Raw genomic sequence first — 12,639 nt, 5'->3', positions numbered from 1 at the left:
GCAATCATGAGAATCTCAGTATGCACGGCTCTTTCTTGAAGGAGTTAAAGTTTGGATCCCAAACTTCAGACACTTCTCCACAGAGGTTTTTAGGAACATCCTGTGTGGGAGGGAATACTGTCTTGTCTTTACAGGTGAAATGTCCTATGAGCCCTTTAAAGCAAGGATCATGTCTCTATAATCCCCAAATCTATCCCTCAGGCACACAGTAGGCTCTCAATAAATACTGGTAAAAGGAAGACTTAAAGCTCATGTTGAAAAAAAAAATCTGAAAACCTGCTTAAAGTATTTGCATTTTAAAAAAGAATAGCCCATCTTTCAAAAGAAATGTTCTAGCCCCTCAGAGAGAGCTGCCTGTCTGGTGGGGCAGATGTGGCCTCCTTCACATAAGCTTAGTGCTAATTCCCAGAGCCTGGGCTTAAGAGACTACAGAGCACTGCTCTCTTTAACTCAGGTGGCCCAAGGACATTTGATTGAATGATTATCTAGACATGTAGGGTATAATCTGCCTCAGGGTTGAAATCTCCAGTTAGCAGGAATTCCCAAGGTGTCAGTATTAATGGTCACAAAAGGACCTCAAATGAATACAGGAGAAAATGGCTTATTAAAGGGTTAGAGAGGGAGGGAGCCAAAACATAAGAAACTCTTAAAAACTGAGAACAAACTGAGGGTTGATGGGGGGGGTGGGAGGGAGGGGAGGGTGGGGTGATGGGTATTGAGGAAGTCACCTGTTGGGATGAGCACTGGATGTTGTATGGAAACCAATTTTGACAATAAATTTCATATTTAAAAAAAGCAACTGTTTCACCATAAAATAAATAAATAAATGTTTAAAAATTAAAAAAAAAAAGATAACGTAGATCCATATTGGTTGTCATCTTTGAATCTTCTTTTATTCTACTCATCAACGTATTCATCAAGTTCTTTTGATTTTGTTCCTCCTACATATATTTTTTAAATGTTTATTTTTGAGAAAGAGAGCACAAGCAGGGGAGAACCACAGAGAGAAGGGGACAGAGGATCCAAAGTGGGTTCTGCTCTGACAGCAACAAGCCCAATGCACGGCTTGAACTCATGAACCGTGAGACCATGACCTGAGCCAAAGTTGGATGCTCAACCAACTAAGCCACCCAGGTGCCTACCCCCTACACATTTTTAAATATGGCCCTCCCCCTTTACCCCAGCTCCTTACCAAGACTCCACAGTGTCCCTGTGATCAGGATCCTGTAGAACAATATTCTGGCCTCTTCTCTTGCAATTCCCTGCCTTCATCCATTCTTCCATTCATTCAGCAACGATGACTGATCATAAACCATGTGCCCTGGGTCCTCAGGGAGCTGAGTCTATAACAATAAGCAAGACAGGTAATGTCTTTGCCTTCAGGAACAATGTTTCAACCACTACAAACTGCTTCCAACTTAGCCCCTTAAGGGCCAACTGCCTAAATTCCCCTCCACCTGGTTAACCCTTAACTGTTTCATGCCTCACCTCCTCCAGGATACCTTCCAAAATTCCCACATGCTGTGTTAAGTGACCCTGTGCTGCATTTCTAAGGTGCCTCCTCCATCTGGCAGGAAATAAGCCACACATTTAGTGAGGGCACCCAGGGAGGCCCTTAATAAAGTAACTGTTTACAAAATGTGGCCAGGGTCAAGAGATACGAAAGGATAGCAAAGCCCTGAGGCTAGTAACACCAGAGAGCTGTCATCTCCTCCTAGGACTGGACCAGCAGGGGAAGAGGCAATTACCAAAACCTTGAGAAATCAGTAAAATTATAAAGGAGGACCAATCACTTAACAGAAGCTGTGCTCATAAGTAAAAGAACTCATATAACCTATGATAACCAGGAGAAAAGCCAAGGAATGCCTCAACCTGATTGCCCTCCCTCCCTCCAATCTCTTGCTAGTGCTTTCCTTTGCCCAAACCCTACCTGGAGCCAGAGGGTAAGAAACCTTCTGATTTATTCATGGGGCTCAAAGCATGATGGAAAAGGGAAGAGAGTATAACTGGAAGGGCAAACAAAACATCCAACGCAATTTCACTCACTGTGCTTACATGATATAATGGCTTTCCCAACTGAACTGTCACTTTGATGGAGAAGACTCAGGCCTCTTTGATGTCGGAATTGAGATGTGTGTTAAGTTCATCAACCACATGAATAAGATACAATTAGAGCTGTCTTCCAACCTCCTTTAATCCTTTCCCTTTGTCTCTACTCTGAAAAGAAAAAAAAAATGGAAGCCACTGAAATGCAGCTCTACTCTAGCCTTCACATGAAAACACTCCGTCTATGCTTCATTGGGTTGAATATACTGAAGAATTTTTTTTAATTAGATATGACCCTTCTGGGCCACAGAGTGACTGTGTGCATACATTGCACACTCTGATCAGCATTCCCAAGTCCTAGAAGCTCAAAGGTCACCCAGCCAGGACTTCTGTCCTGTCAGAGGAATGGTGGGGACCTCAGTACTCAGCCCACCTGCCCCAGTGTGGCCAAAACTCCAGTGGCAGCCACCTGGGCCATGAACATCCTTGCTCTCTTAAAAAAAAAAAAAAAAAAAAAAAAAAAAAAAAAGGATTGAGGGTTGCAAGCCTGTTTTCAAGGCAGGTTTTAAAATAGCACATGATGAACACATATTACAAGAAAATATTGAAATCTCTGATGTCTCATGAGAAAATCAAAGGAAATGTTCACCACTAGCATATTTGATATTACTGAGCCCCTTCTTCAGGCCAGCAGTGTGGGTAAGAATCAGGATGAGATCTGAGTTCATCTAATTGCTGAAGACATATGCTGCACCACAAGCTCAGCTTGTCCCTTTTAAACTCATTGTTTTTACCAAGTAAGTTCTTTTTCCTCTCCAGTGCTGCTTAATTTAACCAGAGATTAGAATTCTAAGCCCTCTGGGAATGATCAGAATTCTCCTCCACCATGATGTTTCATCCAAGGGAGTTAAGGCAAAGGGAATGTGTTTTTTCCCAGGGTCTCCCATAGTTCAAGAAAATTTAATCACATTCGCTCCTTTGACATTTTCTTAAAAGTCCCTTCAGAAGCTTCCCAGAACTTGGCCCCCAAAACTGATCTGAGTTTAAACAGGCTTAGTGAAGGGCAGTTTTTGCCCCCACCCTAGTGTAACAGGTTTACCAAGCACCCCCATAGGGGTTGAGAGCATTTCTGTAAGGCAGCCTCCTTGCAGAGGTGGCCTTTTCAGACCTAAGGCTCTCTCTCTTGCAGTTATTTTGATTTCTGTAATGACCCACCTGCCTGATTCTAATAATCACTCTGTGTGCTCCACCCACATAACATTCTCTCCAGTTCAGGAATCTAAGCTTCCTTTATGTTCTAGATGAAAACTCCACATTTGTGTGAGTTAAAACCATGCTGATTCAACTCAATAGACATCAACCAAGTGTCTTCCATGTACAAGACATTTGGTGAGAATTTGGGGGAAGGACACAGAAGAGTAAGACACAGTCCCTTCAGACAATTTACAAATGACTTGTGTTGAGCAAGAGAAGCACAAATACTGAGGAAGAGGTAAGTGACTAAGAGAGGGGGCAGAAAGAAGTGGTATTTCAGCACGAGAAAAGAAGAGGTCCCTTCCAGCTGGAGCATCTCGCGAGGGGCTTCCCAGGGGAGGGAGAATTTTCTATGGTCCCAGAAGGGTGTGGGCAAGTTCCAGGAACAGAAACTACTACAAGCAGAGACAGCAGTGGCATCATGAACAAATGTCTCCTCTACTAACCTGATTCAGGCATCCATTTGTTCATGCAATAAGCATTCATGACATGCCTAGAATGCCTGCACTGAGGATATAAAAACAAGTAAGAGTAAGACCTTCCACTACCAGTTTACAGGCTGGTAGGGAAGGAGAGGTAAACAGTAGTTGCTATACTAAGGGATAAGTACAATCATAGAAATTCAGCCCATGGTGGCCAAGAGAGATCCCCTCTAAATGGAGAGGAAAGTCTCCACAGAGGGAGAGCCATCTGAATTGGATCTGGGAGAATGAGTACATGCTTGATAAATAGGCAAAGAGGCAAGGTATTTCTGGGCAGAAGGAAATGCAAAGACATGGACACGGGAAATGATGTGGGATACCAAGAAACTGCAAGCCTTCTAGCCTGGCTAAAACACAAGTTTCATGAAAGGGAATGGCAAGGAAATGAGGTAGAGGGTCAGGCATGAACATAATCCACAAGGTCCTCTTATGATGGCCCAAGAAGTTTCAAGTTTTATCTGTGAGATATGAACCTTAAGAAAAGCACTAACCGGATCTGATTTACATTTAGAAGAAGTCAAGAAGCTCTAGAGAGGATAAAGTATATTGTCTGGAGAGGGAAGAATAGGTTAGGAGAGAATTGCATGGGTACAGGCAGGAGGTGATAGCAGCCCAAGCTGAGTCAGCTGCTGTGAAAATAGACAAAAGAAAGAATGAATTAACAAAGTGCAATGATTCTTCAAAAAGGTAAAGTAAAGTGAGCACTCGAGATGCCCAATGGATTTGGAAATTAGAAAATCCTTAGTAACCTGAGCTCAAACAGATTGGGTTTTTTTTTCCAATTTGGAAAATGTATTTTTGAGATTTTTATTAAAGTTTAGCATGCACACCAAGAAGTACACATAAATTTACAGTGTGAACACATTCACATAACCAGGTTAAGAAATAGAACAATACCAATACCCCAAAACCTCCCCTTGGCCCATTGCACTTATCCTGCCAAGGATAAACATTAGCCTGACTTCTAACACTATACAGTAGCTTCTCTATTTTTATAACCTTTTCAAAAAATTTTTACTTACTTTCTAATTGAAGTATAATTAAAGTACACTATTATATTACTTTCAGGTGTACAACAATTCTATAAATTACTCAGTGCTCACCATAATAAGAGTATTCTTAATTCCCTTTATCTATTTCACCCATGTTCCCACACACCTCCCCTCTGGCAAACACCAGTTTCTTCTCTGTATTTAAGAGCATGTTTGCTTGTCTCCTTTTTCCTTTGTTCATTTGTTTTGTTTTGTAAATTCCACATATAAGAGAAATCATTACAGTATTTGTCTTTCTCTGACTTATTTCACTTAGCATTATACCCTCTGGGTCCATCCATGTTGTTGCCAATGGTAAAATTTCATTCTTTTTGTGGCCATTTAATATTCCATTGCATATATATACACCAGATTTTTTTTATCCATTCATCTATGGATGAACATTTGGGTTGTTTCCATATCTTAGCTACTGTAAACAAAGCTGCAATAATTTTCTTTTTTTGTAGTGCCTTTGTCTGGATTTGGTATCAAGGTAATGCTGGCCTCATAGAAAATTTGGAAGATTGTCTTCTCCTTTTCTGGAATAGTTTGAGAATCGGTGTGAACTCTCCTTTCAATGTTTGGTAGAATTCACCCATGAAGCCATCTGGTCCTGGACTTTGCTTTGTTGGAAGCTCTTTGATTACTGATGTACTTGTTAGTAATGGGTCTCTTCAAATTTTCTACTGTCTCCTGAATCAGTTTTGGAAGGTTATTTGTTTCTAGAAATTTATTCATTTGTTGTAAGTTGTCCAATTCCTAGAATATGATTTTTTATTCTCTTATAATATTTTGTATTGCTGTGGTATTATTTCTCTACCACTTCTTTTTTCCCTTTTCAAATTTTTATCTAAATTCTGGTTAGTTAACATATAGTGCAGTATTGGTTTCAGGAGAATTCAGTGATTCATCACTTACATACAACACCCAGTGCTCATCATAACAAATGTCCTCCTTAGTACCCATCACCCTTCTAGCCCATCTCCCACTCACCTCCCTCCATCAACTCACAATTTGTTCTCTGTCACTAAGAGTCTCTTGTGGTTTGTTTCCCTCTCTTCTCTTCCTCTGCTTTCCTAGATGTTTATCTGCTTTGTTTCTTAAATTCCACATATGAGTGAAATCATATGGTATTTTTCTATAATTTTTCTTAGCATAATACACTTTAGCTCCATCCATATCACTGCAAATTGCAAGATTTCATTCTTTTTGGTGGCTGAGAAATATTCAGTTGTATATGTATATACCACTTCTTTATCCATTCATCAGTCCATGGACATTTGGGCTCTTTCCATAGTCTGGCTATTCTTTATAGTGCTGCTACAAACAATGGGGTGTATGTACCCCTTTTAATCTGTATTTTTGTATCCTTTGGGTAAATACCCAGTAGTTTCTGATTCATAGAGTGCTTCTATTTTTATTTTGAGGAACCTCCATACTGTTTTCCAGAGTGGCTGCACCAGTTTGCATTTCCACCAAAAGTGCAGGAGTGATTCCCTTTCTCTGCACCTTCACCAACACCTGTTGTTTCTTTTGTTTTTAACTTTAGCCATTCTGACAGGTGTGAGGTAGTGTCTCATTACGGTTTTCATTTCTATTTCCCTGGACATAAGTGATATTGAGCATCTTTTCACATATCTGTTAGCCATCTGTATGTATTCTTTGAAAAAATGTCTATTCATGTCTTCTGCCCATTTCTTATTTTGATTATTTGTTTTCTGGATGTTAAGTTTGATAAGTTGTAGATTTTGGACACTAACCCTTTATCAGATATTTCATTTGCAAATGTCTTCTCCTATTCCATAGGCTACCTTTTAGTTTTGTTGGTTGTTTTCTTCACTGTACAGAAGGTTTGTATCTTGATGAAGTTCCAATAGTTCATTTTTGCTTTTGTTTCCCTTGCCTCTGGAGATGTGTCAAGTACAAAGTTGCTCTAAGGTCAAAGAGGTTTCTGCCTGTGTTCTCCTCTAGGATTTTGATGATTTCCTGTCTCACATTTAGGTCTTTGATTCATTTTGAATTTATTTTTGTGTATAATATGAGAAAGTGGTCCAGTTTTATTATTCTGCATGTTGCTGTCCCATTTTCCCGACACCAAATGTTGAAGAGTCTTTTTCCACCAGTTATGCTTTCCTGATTTGTCCAAGATTAGTTGACCATTTAGTTGTGGGTCCATTTCTGGGTTTCCTATTCTGTTCCACTGATCTCTGTGTCTTTTCATGTGCCAGTACCATACAGATATCAAGACAGATAATTACAGTTTTGTAATATAGCTTGAAGTCTGGAATCATGATACCTCCAGCTTTGCTTTCCTTTTTCAGGATTGCTTTGGCTATTTTGGATCTTATACAGTTTCATACAAATTTTAGGATTGTTTGTCTGGGTGAGTAAAAAATGAGGGGACTATTTTGATAGGGATTGCATTGAATGTGTAGATTGCTTTGGGTAGTATAGACAGTTTAACAATGGTTGTTCTTCCAATCCATGAGCATGGAATGTTTTTCCATTTCTTTATGTCCTCTTCAATTTCTTTCATAAGTGTTCTATAGTTTTCAGACTACGGATCTTTTATCTCTCTGGTTAGGTTTATTCCTATGTATCCTAGCTGAGGCTAGGACTTCCAATACTATGTTAAATAACAATGGTGAGAGTGGACATCCCTGTCTTGTTCATGATCATAGAGGAAAAGCTCTCAATTTTTCCCAATTAAGGATGATATTAGCTGTGGGTCTTTCGTATATGGTCTTTATGATGTTGAGGTATATTCCATCTATCCCCACTTTGTTGAGGGATTTTATCAAGAATGGAGGCTATATTTTGTCAAATGCTTTCTCTGCGTCTTTTGAGAGAATCATATGGTCCTTATCCTTTCTTTTATGAATGTGGTGTATCATATTGATTGATTTGCAAAGATTCCTTGCAGCCCAGGAGTAAGTCCCACTTGATCATGGTGAATAATTCTCTTAATGTACTTTGGATTTGATTTGCTAGTATCTTGTTTAGAATTTCTACATCCATGTTCATCAGGGATATTGGCCTATAATTCTTTTTAGTGGGGTCTTTGGTTTTGGAATGATGGAAATGCTGGCCTTGTAGAAGGAGTTTGGGAGTTTTCCTTCCATTTCTGTTTTTTGGAACCATTTGAGAAGAATGGGTATTAACTATTTAAATGTCTGGTAGAATTCCCCAGGGAACCCACCTGGCCCTGGATTTTTGTTTGTTCAGAGTTTTTTGATTCAAAATTCAATTTCTGTTCATATTTTCTATTTCTTACTTGTTTTAGTTTTGGTAGTTTGTATGTTTCTAGGAATTTGTCTATTTTTTCCATGTTGCCCAGTTTGTTGGCATATAATTTTTCATAATATTCTCTTATAATTGTATGTGTTTCTGTGGTGTTGGTTGTAATCCCTCCTCTTTCATTGTGATTTTATTTTGGGGGTCCTTTCTCTTTTCTTGTTGATAAGTCTGACTAGGGGTTTATCAATTTTATTAATTCTTTCAAAGAACCAGCTCTTAGTTTCACTGATCTGTTCTACTTTTATTGTTTCTATATTGTTTATTTCTGCTCTAATCTTTATTATTTCCCTTCTGCTGGCTTAGGCTTTATTTCTTGTTCATTTTCTATCTCCTTTAGGTGTAAGGTTAGGTTGTATATTTGAGACTCTTCTTACTTTCTGAGGTAGGCCTGTATTGCAATATACTTCCCTCTTAGGACTGTCTTTGCTGCATCCCAAAGGTTTTAGACTATCATGTTTTCATTTTCACTTGTTTCCTTCTAATTTCTTATTTCCTCTTTAATTTTTTGGTTAACCTATCCATTCTTTAGTAGGATGTTCTTTAACCTCCACATATTTGTGGTCTTTCCAAATTTTGTCTAATGGCTGATTTCAAGTTTCCTAGCACTGTGATCTGAAAATATGCGTGGTATGATCTCAGTCTTTTTTTACTGGTTGAGGATTGATTTGTGACCCAGTATGTGACCTATTCTGGAGAATGTTCCATGTGCACTAGAAAATAATGTGGGTTCTGCTGCTTTAGGATGAAATGTTCTATGTCTGTTAAGTCCATCCAGTCCGGTGTGTCATTCAAAGCTATTGTTTCCTTGTTGGTTTTCTGCTTAGATATCTGTCCATTGCTGTAAGTGAGGTGTTAAAGTCCCCTAGTATTATTGTATTATTATCAATGAGTTTCTCTATGTTTGTTATTAATTGATTTATATATTTGGGTACTCCCAGATATATAAATTTATATATTTGGGGCATAAATATTTACAATTGTTATATATTCTTGATGGATAGACCCCTTAATTATGACATAATGCCCTTCCTCATCTCTTGTGACAATCTTTGGTTTAAAATTTAGTTTGCTGATATAAGTATGACTACTCTAGCTTTCTTTTGATGTCCGTTAGCATGATAGATGTTTCTCCATCCCCTCACTTTTAATCTGCTGAGGTCTTTAAAATGAGTCTCTTGTAAGCAGCATATAGATGGATCTTGTTTTATTTTTATTCTGACAGAATATCTTTTTATTGGAGCAGTTAGTCTATTTACTTTTGGAATGGTTATTGAAAGATACTAATTTGGTGCAATTGTGTTACCTGTAAAGTTGGGGTTTCTGGTGATGTTCTCTGTTCCTTTCTAGTCTGTGTTGCTTTGGTCTTTTTTCCCCAAAGAATCGACTTTAATATTGTTGCAGGAGTGGTTTAGTTGTCACAAACTCCTTTAGTTTTTGCTTGTCTGGGAAACTCTATCTTTCCTTCTAATCTAATGACAGCCTTGCTGGATAAACTATTCTCACCTGCATATTTTTCCCATTCAGCATGCTGAATATATCCTGCCATTCCCTTCTGGCCTGCAAGTTTCCTTGGAGAGATCTGCTATGAAACTGAATTTTCTCCCCCTGTAGGATAAGGAGTTCTTTCCCTTGCTGCTTTCAGGATTCTTTCCTTGTCTGTGTATTTTGTGAATTTGACTAAATGTCTTGGCAATAGCCAGCTTTTGTTGAATTTAATGGGAGTTCTCTGTGCTTCTCAGATTTTGATGTCTGTGTCCTTTCCCAGAGTAGGGAAGTTTTCAGCCATAATTTTCTCAAATAAACCTTAAATTTTCTGTCCCTTTTTCTATCTCTTTATCTTCTGGGACTCCTATGATACAAATATTATTACATTTTAAGAAGTAACTGAGTTCCCTAAGCCTACCTTATGATCCAATACCTTTCCCTCTTATTTTCTTCTTCATTATTTTACATAATATTATCTTCTATATCACAGATTCTATATCTTCTGCATCGTCCATCCTCATTGTCATGGTATCCATTCAAGTCTGCATCTTGGTTATGGCATTTTTAATTTTGGCCTAACTATATTTTAATTATTTTATCTCTACAGTAAGGGATTCTCTAGTATCACCTATGCTTTTCAAGCCCAGCTAGTATTCTTATCATTGTTGTTTTCAATTCTAGTTCAGATATCTTACTTCTATCTGTATTGATTAAATCTCTGCCCATTACTTTTACTTCCTGTTCTTTCTTTTGGGGTGAATTCCTCTGTCTTGTCATGTTTTCCAGAAAAAAAAATATAGAGAAAACAAAACAAAAATCTAGATCCTAGGTATGTTTTTGTCTGCTTGATAAAGGAAGCTAAGTCCAAAATTGTGTGTGTGTGTGTGTTTAAAAAGAAAAAAGAAAAATAAAAATTTTTTAAGTTTTAATTTAAAGATTAAAAATAAAAAGGAAGCTCCTATTTCCTCTAGAGCTGAAGCTTTGTAGCACTCTATGACCAGTAGACTTTGTGCTTGTGAGGGGTTTGTGCTCCTCTTCTGTAGGAGAGGCCTGTTGTGCTGACTCTCAGGGGGACTTGCCCTGGCACAGGGTTGTGAGGCTTGGTGTAAGTGACTCTGTCTTCCCCTTGGTGGCACTGCCTTTCTCAGTGAATTCCGAGCTGATGGGTGGGGTGAAAATGGCTTCATCCTGCTCTCTCATCTCTAGAACAGGTAGTTAGCACCTACCAACGTTCAGGAAGCCCTCAAAGAAGAGCAACCCCCTCTCCCCCACTGTGTACCCGGCCTCCATCTGATCCCTGCTTTCACCCTGCTTGTGTCTGAGCTATCTGCCGACCAGGCAGCACAGCACTCCTGGGCTTTATCTCAGGCACACAGCTGGATTCCAAAACTCCAAATTTTATAGATGCATGAGGTGAGGGCCTGTGCTTATTCTCTGGGGAAGGGTCTCATTACCCTGCAGCAACATACAGGTTTGGCCCAGAAATCAGTCAGATAACCATGGAGCAGCTTGGACTTTATGGCAAAGCACAGCAAAAAGCCAGCATTGAGACTCACTGCCCTCAACTAGAACCCCCATTCCTATGCTAGCAAATGGGGCAGCTCAGTGGTGCCTGCCAGGTTCCTTGCCCCCTGAGAGGTTGCACCCCCTCTCCCATATGCACTCAAAGCAGGGGAACTGCCTCTCCCTGTTCAACCCAGGGGATCTTTGGACCTTCCCACCTGCTCCCTGGTCTCCACCCTCCTTCTCCACCAGAGAGCACTGCTAAAACCACCAAGGCTAGCTACCCTGGTGATGTCACAGACCTCCAAAACCTCAGACTCTGCACTCTGCTGTTTATAAAAACTTGCAGTAGTCCTCCCCTCTCCTTTCCTCAATGTTTTTGGGGAAGAGTTTTTTCTTGTGCAATTCCCCACATGTACTTCCACTCTTCCTCTCTCTTTCTCCCTTCTCTCTCCACAATCAGGGCTCCCCCTACCACTGCAGCACCCACACTTCTTTTGTCCCCCAACTGAAATCTCCATAGTTCCTACTTTTCATGATGTAGCAGCTTTTTCACCTCTAGTTGTACATTTTTGATTTCTCACCCAATTTCTTGGGTGTTCAAAATGATTTTATATTTATCTGTGTTTGAGGGATGAGGCAAGCCTAAGGTCTCCCTACTCCTCCATCTTAACTCCTTCCCTTCTCCATTTCCGATTTATTTCAGGCATCTCTCTTTTTTTGATAAATCTGGATAAAGATTTATCAACTTTTGATGTTTTCAAAGAATCAGCTCCTGGTTTCATTGATCTATTTTATCTTTGTTTTGTTTTTTAGTCTCTGTTTCATTTATTTCTGCTCTAATCTTTATTATTTCCTTCCTTCAGTTGGCTTCAGGCTTTACTCTTTTTTGTAGCTCTTTTAGGGGTAAGGTTTGGTTGTTTATTTGAGGTTTTCTTATTTCTTGAAGTAGGCCGGCATTACTGTAAATTTACATTTTAGAACAGCTTTTGCTGTATCCCAAAGATTTTGGACTGTTGCGTTTTCATTTTCATCTGTCTCTATGTATTTTTTATTTCCTCTTTGACTTCTTGGTTGACCCATTCATTGTTTAGTGGCATGTTATTTAGCCACCAAGTATTTGTGTTTTTTCCAGATTTTTTTTCTTATGGTTGATTTCTAGTTTAATACTACTGTGGTCAGAAAAGATGGATGATAGGATTTCAAACTATTTGAGTTTATTAAGACTTGTTTTGTGGCCTAATATGCAATATATCCTGGAGAATGTTCCATGTGTGTTTGAAAAAATGCATTCAACTCTTTTGGGATGGAATGTTCTGAATGTACGTTAGTTCTATCTGGTCTAATGTGACATTCAAAGCAACTGTTTCCTTGTTGATTTTCTGTCTGAAATATCTGTCCACTGATGTAAAGTCCACTACTATTGTTGATTGCTGTCAATTTTTTCCTTTATGTCTGTTAATAGTTGCTTTATGTATTTAGGTGCTTTTTTGTTTGGTGCATAGAATTTACAATTGTTATATCAACTTTTGGATTTTTCC

General features: G+C 39.0%; 1 long non-coding RNA gene across 3 annotated transcripts in view; it reads right to left on the bottom strand.

The window, feature by feature from the left end:
• Positions 1-12,639, bottom strand: part of LOC128314098 (uncharacterized) — a 248,497-nt gene that overhangs the window by 65,305 nt on the left and 170,553 nt on the right. For 2 of the 3 annotated variants that reach the window (XR_008295504.1, XR_008295507.1), the window contains exons 3-4: positions 2,056-2,217; positions 1,193-1,343 (exon numbers count right to left, since the gene is read on the bottom strand). This is a non-coding gene — a long non-coding RNA (uncharacterized LOC128314098). The remainder of the gene's footprint in view (positions 1-1,192; positions 1,344-2,055; positions 2,218-12,639) is intronic. The other variant, XR_008295506.1, reaches the window with a different exon arrangement.

Source organism: Acinonyx jubatus, chromosome A1 (genome assembly GCF_027475565.1).
Source record: "Acinonyx jubatus isolate Ajub_Pintada_27869175 chromosome A1, VMU_Ajub_asm_v1.0, whole genome shotgun sequence".
In the NCBI taxonomy this organism is placed as follows: domain Eukaryota; kingdom Metazoa; phylum Chordata; class Mammalia; order Carnivora; family Felidae; genus Acinonyx; species Acinonyx jubatus.
This window is presented reverse-complemented; position numbering and strand designations above follow the sequence as displayed.